This window comes from Triticum aestivum, chromosome 6B (genome assembly GCF_018294505.1).
Source record: "Triticum aestivum cultivar Chinese Spring chromosome 6B, IWGSC CS RefSeq v2.1, whole genome shotgun sequence".
Lineage (NCBI taxonomy): Eukaryota > Viridiplantae > Streptophyta > Magnoliopsida > Poales > Poaceae > Triticum > Triticum aestivum.
In genome coordinates, this window is record NC_057810.1 from 517539652 (window position 1) to 517554795 (window position 15144).

Here is a 15144-nt window from a genome sequence, read left to right on the forward strand (position 1 = left end):
GTCCCGCTTGTGGATGGTTCCGTATCAACTCTTGGTTCACCTTATCGTGAAGTTGAAGCATCCACTTGGACGGACGAGGTACTCTCCTTCACCTCCGTTGGACGAACCTTGCCAATGGCCAAGTCTTGAATTGCTTCTGAAAGATCTTTGTCACCTACATTAATTGGCAATTGCTCTACTTGCGAGCCGTTAGATTCATCAAACTTCACATCTACCGTCTCTTCAACCTTTCGGGTGAAATTATTGTAGACACGGTAAGTGTGAGAGTTTGAGCCATAACCTAGTAGGAAACCTTCATGAGTCTTAGAAGCAAATTTAGAGCGACGATGCTTATCAAGAATGTAGCACTTTGAGCCGAATACTCGAAAGTATCCAACTTGGGGTTTGTTACCGGTGAGGAGCTCGTATGCCGTCTTGCCGAGTAGCTTGTGAAGATACAAGCGATTTGTTGCATGACAAGCTGTCTCAACCGCTTCTGCCCAAAATTTCTTCGGTGTCTTGTACTCATCAAGCATCGTTCTCGCCATCTCAATGAGCGTCCGGTTCTTCCTCTCAACAACTCCGTTTTGTTTAGGTGTGTACGTAGCCGATAACTCGTGTGAAATCCCTTCTTCGTCAAGAAAGGTGTCCACATTTGCATTCTTGAACTCCGTTCCGTTGTCGCTGTGAACCTTCTTGATCTTCACTTCAAATTGATTTTGGGCCTTCCTAGCGAAGTTTTTGAAGATCTTTTGGACCTGCGATTTATAATCGAGAAAGAACACCCACGTAAATCTGGAAAAATCATCAACTATAACTAGACCAAAAGAATTTCCACCGAGACTCTTGTAGGAGTTGGGACCAAAAAGATCCATGTGAAGTAGCTCGAGTGGCCTCCTTGTAGTCATGATGTTCTTCACGGGATGCCTTCCTCCAACATGTTTACCTGCCTGACAAGTGCTGCAAAGTCTATCCTTATCAAATATGACATTGTTAACTCCAAGGATATGATTTCCTTTAATAAGCTTGTCAAGGTTTCGCATACTAACATGACCAAGTCATCTATGCCATAACCAACCTTTTGAGGATTTAGCAATGAAGCAAGTTTTAGGTTGAGCCTTTTTAGTGAAATCAACAATGTATAGATCACCTCTACGCACACCGGTAAAGACCACTTTATGATTATCTCGACGAAACACTTGGCAATCTACTTCAGTAAATAGAACATTGAAACCGAAATCAGCAAGTCTAGATACTGAAAGTAAGTTGTAACCAAGAGATTCAACGAGCATGACATTTTGTATGGAGCTATCATGTGATATGGCCACCTTACCGAGGCCAACCACCTTACCCTTTGAGTTGTCACCAAAAGTGACATACTTTCGAGGACTATCATTATCAGCAAGCTCCCGGAACATGTCTTTATCTCCGGTCATGTGATCGGTACATCCACTATCAAGAACCAATTCCTTTCCTCCTGACATATATCCCCGAAGATTTGCCATAAGACCAAAATGTCTCATTGCATCATCAAGATCGAAGTCACTCTCATCATCCTCATCATAGTATCCATGTTCAACATCGTCATGTGGTGGATCAAGTCCTAGAGAGGGTGATTCATTAGAATGAGTTTGATAATCTTGCTTATGAATTTTTATAGCTTCGGAAATAATATCACTAATAATACCAACATTTCCTTTGGCACGCATAAGGTTTGTAAGCTCAAATAGACGATCACCAAACATAGGATCACTAGTATTCATCTTACTCAAGGCAATAGACTTATGGAGAATTTCATCAAGATTTTTCAAGGAATAATCTGGAAATCGTTCCTCAAGAAATTTCCATATGGTGTAGGCACACTTAAAAGTAGGCAAACATCCAAGCAAGTTTCTAGGCAATCCTCCAATGATAAGATCGGCTGTTCTAAGATTCCTAATCATCTCAATTGACTCATCATGGGTAGGATGCATAGGATCAACATAAGGTGCACAAGGACTAGCAATGTACTTGTTAAAATGATATTGATTGAAAATAACAAGCATCTCATTTTTCCACTCATGAAAATACTCTCCATCAAGAATAGGCACTCTATGTCTAATACTCCCAATAGTAGACTCATCCATCTTCCTCCAATGGTGATTAAACCAAAGCAATGGAAACCTGGCTCTGATACCACTTGTAGGACCTTGAGAAGAGGTGTCTAGAGGGGGGGTGATTAGACACTAAGTACCAAAGTTGCAGTTTTTAAGATTCTTTAATGTTTAAGTGGAGTTTAGGCACAATTTCAACATTCACAATACATATCAAGCAAGCATGCAAAGAGTTTATGAGCAGCGGAAAGTAAAGCATGCAACTTGCAAGAAAGTAAAGGGAAGGGTTTGGAGGATTCAAATGCAATTGGAGACACGGATGTTTTTGGCGTGGTTCTGATAGGTGGTGCTATCGTACATCCACGTTGATGGAGACTTCAACCCACGAAGGGTAACGGCCGCGTGAGTCCATGGAGGGCTCCACCCAAGAAGGGTCCACGAAGAAGCAACCTTGTCTATCCCACCATGGCCGTCGCCCACGAAGGACTTGCCTCACTAGCGGTAGATCTTCACGAAGTAGGCGATCTCCTTGCCCTTACAAACTCCTTGGTTCAACTCCACAATCTTGTCGGAGGCTCCCAAGTGACACCTAGCCAATCTAGGAGACACCACTCTCCAAGAAGTAACAAATGGTGCGTTGATGATGAACTCCTTGCTCTTGTGCTTCAAATGATAGTCTCCCTGTCGGTGTCAAAACCAGCGGATCTCGGGTAGGGGGTCCCGAACTGTGCATCTAGGCGGATGGTAACAGGAGACAAGGGACATGATGTTTTTACCCAGGTTCGGGCCCTCTTGATGGAGGTAAAACCCTACGTCCTGCTTGATTAATATTGATGATGTGGGTATTACAAGAGTAGATCTACCACGAGATCAAGGAGGCTAAACCCTAGAAGCTAGCCTATGGTATGATTGTTGTTATTGTTGTTGTGTCCTACAGACTAAAACCCTCCGGTTTATATAGACACCGGAGAGGGCTAGGGTTACACAGAGTCGGTTACAATGGTAGGAGATCTACATATCCGTATCGCCAAGCTTGCCTTCCACGCCAAGGAAAGTCCCATCCAGACACGGGACGAAGTCTTCAATCTTGTATCTTCATAGTCTTGGAGTCCGGCCGATGATGATAGTTCGGCTATCCGGACACCCCCTAGTCCAGGACTCCCTCAGTAGCCCCTAAACTAGGCTTCAATGATGATGAGTCCAGCGCGCATATTGTCTTTGGCATTGCAAGGCGGGTTCCTCCTCCGAATAATTCATAGAAGATTGTGAACACCTGGATAGTATCCAGCTCTGCAAAATAAATTTCCACATGCCACCGTAGAGAGAATAATATTTACACAAGTTCAATCTGCTGACGTATTTCGTGGCATGACGTCACCCACGGCCAAGCCTTTACTCGAATCATTTTTTTCATACCACCTCAGTGCGTTTAGCGAAGCGGTTTCCTTGGCACGTCTTGTCAAAGCAGAGATCGTGTTCCCCTTATTCCGGGATTCCCATCAATACGGACGTGGGTAACCCAACTGCGCCATTGATTGCGGCGCTTGGGAGATAAGCGAGTTTTACCAGGCCAGTAGGGACGCATAGTTTCATCCGCCCATATATAAGGGGATAAGGATCCACCTTTTTTACCTACGCCTTCTTCCTCCTTTGCTTATCCATCTCCGCGCACTCGAGCTCCAGCGCCCAAGTCCGCACATCCCACCTCAACCTTCTCCAGCCATGTCCGGAGCGGTAGGCAAGTGGATGGCCTCCTCCGTTATGGAGGGGCACATCAAGAAGCTGCGCAATGCCGGATATCTGTCCAGCGATATCGCGCACCGGCTCCCCAACGAGGGGCAGCTCATCCCCACCCCCGAGCCTCATGAGAGGGTAGTATTCCTTCCCCATTTCCTCCGTGGACTGGGCTTCCCACTCCATACTTTTGTCCGGGGGCTCATGTTCTACTACGGCCTGGATTTCCACGATCTGGCCCCGAATTTCATCCTCAATATCTCGGTGTTTATCGTCGTGTGCGAGGCCTTCCTCTGCATCCAGCCCCACTTCGTCTTGTGGCTAAAGACCTTCAATGTCAAGCCGAAGGTTGTGAAGGGCAGCCAAGCGGAGTGCGGAGGCGTCATGGTGGGCAAAATGCCCAACGTTACTTGGCTTGAGGGTACCTTCGTGGAATCCATCAAAGGGTGGCAATTGGGGTGGTTCTACATCATTGAGCCGCATGACCCCAAATGGGCAGCGGCCCCCGAATTCAGATCTGGCATCCCTATGCAGCTCACCTCCTGGAAAGAGAAGGGCTTGCAATGGGGTAGTTCAGAGGAGCTGACCGGACTCCAGTCCTGTCTCCAGACCCTGGTGAACAAGAAGCTCAAGCTTGTCAACATGGTCCAGGTCATGCTCGTCCGCCGAATTCTACCCTGCCAGCAACGGGACTTCAATTTGTGGGAGTTGAATCCGGCACAGCACCAGACCTTGAGCGGGCTCTTTGATACTACATACAAAGATGCCTGGAGGGTGCTGTTCAAGGGCGCCGAAGCCCCCGCATCCGCTACCGAAGATCGCGGATTCCGCTCGGAGCATCCAGCTGACGAGGTAAGCCATGTTATCCTTTATGGGACACTTGCTTTTCATGTTTTAACTTCATGCGGGATCTAAACTCCCAATACCTTTGACAGGCCTGGCAGACGACGTCCGGACAGGTTAACTGTCCGGCTCCCCTTCCAGAAGACCCAGCAAATGCCCGTTTGACAGGGCTGCTGGTCCCGGCACTTTACGTGGTGCCGGAGAAGAAGGACAAGAAGAAGGCCATGGGAACCCGAAGGAGTTCCCGGCGCCAAGTGGTATCGGACTCATCGTCCGATGACTCCGAGGCGGACTCCTCCCACGAGGACGAGGAGGAGAAGAAGGAGGACTCTTCCCCAGCGGGGGGAGAGAAGAAGAGGAAGGCCTCCCCAACAAGGGAGGCCGAAGGGTCCAAGAAGGGAAGGACCCTTCCCCCGGACTGTTCCGCCAACGTCAGCGACGGCGACGAGGAGTGGCCCTCAAGGGCCAAGCCCCTTTGCACGGGCAAGGGCCCGACGGGCACCTTCAATGCAGGCAGAGTGCTTGACGACTCAACCCAGGGACACACATCCACCAGCCGCCGCACCAGGCCGAAGTAGCTCCCAGGCATGGCCTCCTTGGGCCACAGCCCAACTATGAGGCCCTTCATGGCCTGTTCGGCCACCTTGTGGAGCTCGACCAGCTGCTTCAGCTGGTCGCTAAGGGGCACCGGATGTCCGGCCTCAGCATACTGAGACCAGAAGACCTTCTCCGTCGAGCTCCCCTCCTCGGCCCGGTAGAATGCGGCAGCATCAGACGGCGGCCGGGTCTCTTCCTCGTCATCGCTGTGCAGCCCCTTGTCATTATTTTCGGCAATTAACTTGCCTGCCTGCTTGAATACCCAACAATCCCTGTTGGTGTGATTAGCTGGCTTTTCGGGGGTGCCGTGTATCTGGCACGAGCGGTCGAGTATTGGGTCCAAATTGGACGGACCCGGAGTGGTTCTTTTGAATGGCTTTTTCCGCTGACCGGGTTTGGAGCCTCTGAATCCGGCATTGACTGCCGTATCCTCAGTATTGTCGCCGTTAACGTGGCATTTGTTCTTGGTGCGACGCGACCTGCCATTGTGGTCCTTGGTATCCGGAATGCCAGAGTTTTTGCTGACATTGTTGCTGGGAGCTAGCCAACTGTCCTCTCCCGCGCAGAAGCGGGTCATGAGATATGTGAGGGCTGCCATGGATTTCTGCTTTTCCTGTCCTAGGTGCCGGGCGAGCCACTCATCGCGGATGTTATGTTTGAAGGCTGTGAGGGCCTCTGCATCCGGACAGTCGATGATTTGATTTTTCTTTGTCAAGAACCGTGTCCAGAACTGTCTGGCCGATTCGTCTGGCTGCTGAATTATGTGGCTTAGGTCATCGCGTCTGGGGGTCGCACATATGTGCCCTGGAAGTTATCAAGGAATGCGGCTTCTAGGTCGTCCCAACACCCAATTGATTCTGCTGGCAAGCTGTTAAGCCAATGCCGAGCTGGTCCTTTAAGCTTGAGTGGTAGGTATTTGATGGCGTGGAGATCATCGCCGCGGGCTATATGGATGTGAAGGAGATAGTCCTCGATCCAAACCGCGGGGTCCGTTGTGCCATCATAGGATTCAATATTTACGGGTTTGAACCCTTCAGGGATTTGATGATCCATTACTTCATCTGTGATGCATAGTGGGTGTGCGGCGCCTCTATATTGGGCTATATCACGACGTAGCTCGAGCGAGCTTTGCCTACTGTGTTCGGCCCGACCGGAGTTGCTGTATCCAGTGCGACGGTAGTCGTCGCGCATCGTGGGGCGCCCACGCGATCCGTACATCGATCTTGATTGTCTTGCCTTATCCTCCAATATGTCTCGCAAGTCCGGCGCATTCCCCCGCGGCTTCGTACTTTTCGAGCAGTGCCGGGGTACGGTTCTAGTGGAGGGCCTAGAGGCCTCTCTGTCGCAGCCACGAGGTGGTCGGTCAGCCGTATTGTGCACTGGTGATGCAGGTTTATATGCCTCCTCCTCTAATCGGGGGAGCAGCTTGCGTTTGGGGTAGCTTTTGGAGGGGCATTCGAGTTCATGCTCTTCGGCCGCAAGGACTTCAGTCCATCTGTCGGCTAGCAGATCTTGATCAGCTTTAAGTTGTTGCTGCTTTTTCTTGAGGCTATTTGCCGTGGCCATAAGCCTGCGTTTAAAACGCTCTTGTTCGACGGGATCCTTAGGCACGACAAATTCATCGTCGTCGAGGCTTTCCTCGTCTCCGGAGGGAGGCATGTAATTATCGTCCTCTACCTCTTTGTCTGCCGCTCTCTCGTGAGGGCTGGCTTCTCCATCCTCCTGTGCTGAATCTTGCTGGAGGGGGTTGTCTTCGGTACTATCCGGGGTGTTATTGTCTCCGGTGCCGGAATCTCCATTCTTGCTGTGGCGGGATTTAGAGCGGCGCCGCTGACGCCGGTGCTTAGGCTGCTTCTTGGAGGAGTCTTCCTCCACTGCTTCCTCACCATTCCCATCCTTTGGGATGTCCACCATGTATATGTCATATGACGAGGTGGTCTTCCAGTGCCCCGTAGGCGCTGGTTCTTGGTCGTCTCCGGCATCGTCGTCCATACCATCGATGTCTTCGGAGAAGAAGTCTAGCATGTCGGTTAGATCGTCGACAGTGGATATAAAGTTGGTGGTGGGTGGGGTTTGAATTTCTTCGTCGTCCGCATCCCAGCCGTCCTGACCGCAGTCCGGCTAGGGCTCTCCTAATAGCGAGAGATATTTCAGCGAATTCAGGATGTCGCCGAAAGGTGAATGTTGAAAGATGTCCGCAGCGGTGAACTCCATGATCGGCGCCCAATCGGATTCGGTTGGAGGGGGCGCGGGAGGTTCGGAGTCCGGCAAGGAGTCCGGCACCTTGGAGTCACGAGCTTCACAAGGGACAAGGTCAGTATTTGGCTCCATCGCCGTAGATGTTGCAGCCCCCGAGGTGGTGTCTAGCCACCCGTCCTCGATCTGCACAGCCGGCTCCGAATTGAGGATCGGAGCGGACTCATGTGCGGCCTCCAGGAAACTGTCCGGCAGCAGAGCCAAATCGTGCCCATCGTGACAGTGCAGCGCGCTTGGCTGTGGCTCGAATCCATCGAAGATCAAGTCTCCGCGGATGTCAGCCGTGAAGGTTAGACTTCCAAATCTGACCTGACGGCTAGGGGCGTAGCTTTCGATCTGCTCCAGATGGCCAAGCGAATTGGCCCGCAGTGCAAAGCCGCCGAATACGAAGATCTGTCCGGGGAGAAAAGTCTCACCCTGGACTGCGTCATTGTTGATGATCGAAGGAGCCATCGAGCCTATTGGGGACGACACAGAGGAACTCTCAATGAAAGCACCAATGTCGGTGTCAAAACCGGCGGATCTCGGGTAGGGGGTCCCGAACTGTGCGTCTAGGCGGATGGTAACAGGAGACAAGGGACACGATGTTTTTACCCAGGTTCGGGCCCTCTTGATGGAGGTAAAACCCTACGTCCTGCTTGATTAATATTGATGATGTGGGTATTACAAGAGTAGATCTACCACGAGATCAAGGAGGCTAAACCCTAGAAGCTAGCCTATGGTATGATTGTTGTTATTGTTGTTGTGTCCTACGGACTAAAACCCTCCGGTTTATATAGACACCGGAGAGGGCTAGGGTTACACAGAGTCGGTTACAATGGTAGGAGATCTACATATCCATATCGCCAAGCTTGCCTTCCACGCCAAGGAAAGTCCCATCCGGACACGGGACGAAGTCTTGAATCTTGTATCTTCATAGTCTTGGAGTCCGGCCGATGATGATAGTTCGGCTATCCGGACACCCCCTAGTCTAGGACTCCCTCACTCCTCAACACTCAACTCTCTCTCAATGGGTTTGGATTTGGTGGAAAGAAGATTTGAGTGGAAAGAAACTTGGGGAAGGCTAGAGATCAAGATTCATATGGTAAGAATGGAATATCTTGGCCTCAACACATGAGTAGGTAGTTCTCTCTCAGAAAATGTATGCTGGAAGTGTAGGTTCAGTCTGATGGGTGTCTCCACGAATGAAGAGGAGGTGGAGGGGTATATATAGCCTCCACACAAAATCTAACCGTTACACACAATCTGCCAAACTCGGTGGGACCGAATCGTTAAACTCGGTCAGACCGATTTAGCAAATAATGTGACCGTTAGGGTTTTCGGTGGGACCGAAATGCAACTCGGTGAGACCGATATGGTTAGGGTTAGGGCATAACGTAATCTCGGTAAGACCGATTACACAAACTCGGTGAGACCGATTTTGGTAATAAGCTTTCCAGAGAGTTGGTCAGGCAGACTCAGTGGGACCGATTACTCAAACTCGGTGGGACCGATTTTGGTAATAAGTTTCCAGAGAGTTTGCATTGTAATCTCGGTAGTACCGGTTTCTCAAACTCGGTGATACCGATTTGATAATGGACATACACAGAGAGATTACAATCCCATCTCGGTGAGACCGAGATCCCTATCGGTAAGACCGATTTGCTTAGGGTTTGTGGCAGTGGCTATGACTTATGGAATCGGTGGCGCCGGATAGGAAGTTTCGATGTGACCGATTTTGGCTTTGGGTTTAGGTCATTTGTGGATGTGGGAAAGTAGTTGAGGGTTTTGGAGCATATCACTAAGCACATGAAGCAAGAGGCTCATTAAGCAACACCTCATCCCTCCTTGATAGTATTGGCTTTTCCTATAGACTCAATGTGATCTTGGACCACCAAAATGTAAAATGAAGAGTCTTGAGCTTGAAGCTTGAGCCAATCCTTTGTCCTTAGCATCTTGAAGGAGTTCCCACATCCTTTGGTCCATGCCACTCCATTGTTGAACTTATCTGAAATATACTAGATAAAGTGTTAGTCCAACAAGAGATATGTTGTCATTAATTACCAAAACCACCTAGGGAGCACTTGTGCTTTCAATAACGATCATGACCAACGCGCAGCTCCAAATGTCCCATATAAGCTTCAATACCTTCTATGAATATCAGGGCATTACATATTGAAAGTTGAGACATAGATTCTGGAGCATTTTAATAACAGGACATGCAAGTAGTACTTACATCTTCCGATAGCCATCTATGAGTTAGTACCGGTCGAATCCTTTCGGAAGTCAGAGATATGCCACGCCCTTCACTTTAGTAAACGTTTTCCCCTTATTCTTCTTGGTGCTAGCAGCTAACTCGACAAATGAAATAGTTGCATCAATTATTTCCGGCATCAACTCATCTACCACAACCTCTCACTACTAGGAAAAGGGCTATAGATGGGATGGACACTAATGGCGCACTGTACATGTGGTGCACCATTACTAAATACTAATGGCGCACCATGTGTTGGTGCGCCATTACTGTGCAAATACTAATGGCGTACCACATCCCACGGTGCGCCATTAGTAATTTTTTTAATTTTTTCAAAACTACTAATGGCGCACCGTGGGAGTGGTGCGCCATTACTAGTTGAACTAGTAATGGCGCACCATCCCACGATGCGCCATTAGTAATTTGGCTCAAACGTTCCCCCGAATGCACCCCCCACCTGTGGACCGCCTTTTCAGTTTCAAAAAAATAAAAGAAAATGATAGAAATGTCAAAAAAATAAAAGAAAATAAGATTCCCATGTGATATGTGGTCTAGTTGTTAGCAAAATTTACAAACATGAATTTTCGACTTTTTTGCAAAATCTCTCGAGAATTTGTAAAAATGGACTTAACTTTTGCATACGAACTCGGATGAAAAAGTTTTTATATGAAAAATCATCTACTCGAAAAGTTACATCCAAATTTAACTAGGGGAACCCCGTTAAACATTTTCAAAATCCTCAAAACCTAACAGAAAAAAAGATACGGGGCTTTTAAGATCTGGAGAGGCAAAAAAATTCAAAAAAAATCAAACTTATTAATGGCGCACCTGCCCATGGTGCGCCATTACTCTCTTCCCGCCTTCAAAATTCAAAATAAATCAAAAAAATTTTACTAATGGCGCACCTGCCCATGGTGCGCCATTAGTATCTTCCCGCCTTCAAAATTCAAAATAAATCGAAAAAATAAATTTTTTTTACTAATGGCGCACCTGCCCATGGTGCGCCATTAGTATCTTCCCGCCTTCAAAATTCAAAATAAATCAAAAAAAATAAAAAAAAAGTTACTAATGGCGCACCTGCCCATGGTGCGCCTTTAGTATCTTCCCGCCTTCAAAATTCAAAATAAATAAAAAATAAAAAAATAGTAATGGCGCACCTGCCCACGGTGCGCCATTACTATGCCGTATATATGGCTGGGCGTGTCCTCTCCTCCTTACCTCTTCATTCTTCTCCTCCACTCCACCTCTCCTCCACTCCACCTCTCCTCCACTCCTCCACTCCATCTTCCCTTCTCTCCTCCACCATAATACCCTCCTCCTCTCCGGCGACCTCCTCCTCCTCCTCTCCGGCGACCTCCGCCTCCTCTCCGGCGACCTCCTCCTCCTCTCCGGCGATGTAGGCGAGCGCCTCTGCGGTCACCTCCTCCTCCTCCTCTCCGGTGAACTCCTTTCTGGCGAACTCCACTCCGGCAAAAGAACACGGGAAAAGAACATACAAGATCCAAAAAACGGGAACAAAATTTGAAATAATATCGTGCAAAAAAACGAGCAAAAAAAACAAGCAAAAAATTGGCAAAAAAATCGCGATCCAGATCCAAATTCAAAATTCAAAAATAGCAATGGCACACGATGGGGGTTAGATGGTGCGTCACTACTATTTTCCCGCCTTCAAAATTCAAAAATACTAATGGCGCACCGTGGCCTATACTAATGGCGCACCAGTGGCCTATACTAATGGTGCACCGTGGCCTATACTAATGGCGCACCAGTGGTGCGCCATTAGTATACCAGATACTAATGGCGCACCACTGGTGCGCCATTAGTAAAAAATACTAGTGGCGTGATACTAATGGCGCACCAGTAGTGCGCCATTAGTAGGCAAAACTGGTGCGCCATTAGTCGGCCTTTTCCTAGTAGTGTCTTGCTCATGATTGTCAGAAAACAGAGTTGCATGAAATAATATGAACGTCAACAATGGTGATCATATGCATTCGTAGTAAATAACAAATTAAGAAAGTTAGTTATGATACCTCTACTAGCAGTAGTAGTACCGGAGGATTTCTGACCATGGTTGGTACACCTGCTGGGCTTGTCAAGTGTGTAGGTGGATTCAAAATTCTTGGGAACAGTCCGCTTCCGCTTACCGGACATAACTTCCTCATCGTTCGCCTTAGCCATGAACTTGCTGATAGAAGATGGACAAATGTCTATGTCCGATGAAGGTGCTTATGTAGAAGTACCAACGACCCAAGGGTTTTCAGGTGTAGCGCCACATTCATCATTACGCTTAGTAGGTGAAGCTTCCTTGTGTCCATTCATCTTCGGTGGGGTTTTCTATTTGGCAAACAAAATAGTGTGAACATTTCAACACGTAAAAAGATTAAACGATAAAATTATAGATAGAAATATATATACATAGTACCTTAGGTACGGTTTTATGGTTGGGAACTACTTCATCAATCTGTGTCATGTCAATGACAGGCTCCCCGTTTAAGTCTATGTCATCATTGTACGCGAATTCCTTCTTTTCATATGGACCGTTCTCCACCGAATCCAGTTCTTCATCCACATCATTGTCCGCGGATGGCACAGCAGTAGCCGGCTTGTACATGACACCTTCTTTGTTCAACTTTTCCAACAACTTCTGCAATAGAAATATAAAGTTAGGAATGCTTGCATGGTTTTAAAATAGCAAACATACTGTAAAGTATAAATTTAAGGTGTGACACCTCAGAAACTTGATCAGGGATTTGCCTCATCTGGGTGTGTATGAAGTCCATGCACCGCTTCATTAGAAGCTCCATCAAATCTTTCAAGATTGGGGCTGTCGTCGACTTCTTTGCGTTTCCATTTGCGGGCTTGGTTTTTGTCTTCATGGTAGGCGCGTTATTTGGGATTTTGGGCTCCTGCGCCCTATACTCCTGGGTGATATTATTTTCGATCTGCATGCAATTTTGAAGTACATGTGATGAATTAAAAATAAATTTTATTTAGTTACAAAACATTTAAGAAAGACAGAACACAATGACTTACCTTGACGTTACCACGGCCGCGCCCATTTTCATTGTCGAACCGATCTCTCCTAGTGGCTGCACCTTCGGTCAAATTCCTCATAAGAGGTTGTATGGACAAGTTGGGATTACAGGCGCAATCACCTTCGACAGGTTGCACCTTCTCCCAGTACAAGTACTACAAAAAAATATAAGGATTTAAAGTTAGTACAATACATCACATAAAATTGCAATGATATAATAATTGAAATTATGCAACAGGTCTCATATGTGTACCCCGCAACAGAGCCAAATTGCCTTTCGGTCATTGGTGGAGGTGTTTGCCTTTCTTGACTATGCGAAGGCAATCAAGGAGAACACGCATGGTGAACGCACTCCAGTTATTCTTTGAAATATGTTTCACATCATCGACCAAAGCGTAGTACTGCTTTGGCACAATCTTGCTCGACATGGGATCAATAATTGTTCCTAACAGGACAAGGACTAATTTCTGAAGGAAATCGTCATTGGTGTTATGTCCTCAATGAGATCATCTATCACTATGTTTCTTGTTGTCGTACTGAGAAATTGTGGCGGCACCCGCTCCTTAATGTCCTCACCTTTTTCAATGAGAATGTATGAAGCGGACAGTCGTTGGTTCTCCAGGTTAAAGATGCACTAGATGTCGACCGCACCGAGAGTCACCTCCCCAACCTGCTCTTGTATAATGAATCTAGCCATGCTGGCCTCAAAATTCTCAACCATATACCTAATAAGTAGGGTACACATCTTAATAGTTGGTATCTGCAGCATGCTGCACTATGTTGTATCGGCGACTCTAGCGCGTTGACCGCTCGATAGAGCGGCAACAAGCTTGCACCATTTTTCAACGACACATACTATTTCTCCATTTAGCTCGTCCATCCTGTTGAAATAAAATATTAAATTTCGTGACATTAGCGAACATTAATGCAAAAATAACAATAGACATGCAAAAATATAAAACTTTCTAACAGTAGCTAACACTAATGCAAAAATAACACTAATGCAAATATAAAACCAGCACCATGTATACTGCAACATGCAGCCAAGTGTGTGCTGATATGAGGCTATAAAAAAATAACTACAATTGGTAATTGAATTTACTTGCATCTGATCAAGTTCTTTGAGTATCAGATAAATTATATAATCAATAAATTTAATATGGTAAGCTGTTAGAAATTCATCTGGTTGTCTTATTCATAGGGTGACAAATTGATCAGCTGTAAATAACTATAGTCTATAGCAATGGTACCTATTTGAGGTTCATCAACATCTAATGCTTAACTCTTTAATGTTCTATGTGCACAATAATATAATTGGATCATGTGACAAAAATATAATTGGATCGTGTGACAAAAAATCTATTGCATCATGCTTCTCGAGAAACAACATCTTATTCTACCATGCTATGAAAGAACCAAAGATTTAGTTCGTCTATGCCATATGGTCAGAATGCATCTAGTCAAGTTGATACTAGTTGAAAATATGTGGTAAAACTAAGTCTATCAAAGCAACGAGACGGAGGAACTAGCTTGCTATGAAGGCGGTAAGGAGGACAACTTACTTGATCAGTCGACGAAGATGAAAGAAGTCGGCGATGCGTTGTTGACATAGTTCATCGAGGGCGGCCAGCACGTGCGTACGACCTTGATCTTCTCGGGGTTTTTGTGGCGTGTGGGATGCGGCGGACGGAGTTGTCGACGACTCGCCGGCAGGAGGTGATCTAGTCGGCAAGATGTGCGAGCAGGTGGAGAATGCTAAGTTACATGTAATACACATGGCTATTAATGGAATTTCAACAAAAATGAAGCCGTGGTGTATGAATTCTTCTCCTAGTCTAGTCATGCATGCATGCCATGGTCATGGTGGGGTGTGCATGAAGTTTGCGATCATTTGGTGGGGCCGGGAAGGAAAACCTCTTTCAAACTTGCCCTCCAGCAGACCCGAATGGTCCGGCTTGTACATGGTGCATGTGGAGGCATGCATGAGATTACCCCAACTTTTTGGACCATGTGGGCATGGCCAATGTGGTCCCTCAGAAAAGGTCTGCATGAATTCAGACACGGTACCCACATTGCATCAAGTCGGGGCAGTGCTCCAGGGTTTTATTGCTGCAAAAACCCTACAAAATGCATCGAGTGTTGGGAATGAATGATACTTGTCATGCATGCTTGCCATGGTCATCTTAGGGAGTGCATAAAGTTTGGTCTCAATTGGTGAGACCGAGAAGAAAAACCTGCTTGTAGTACATGGTGCATGCGGATGCATGCATGCATGCGATTGTCCCAACTAGATTTGATTTAAAAATATTTCAAGTATCAAACAGAAAAGAAATTTATAACTAGGAAGGACAAACATGAAAAGTGAAATAAAATAT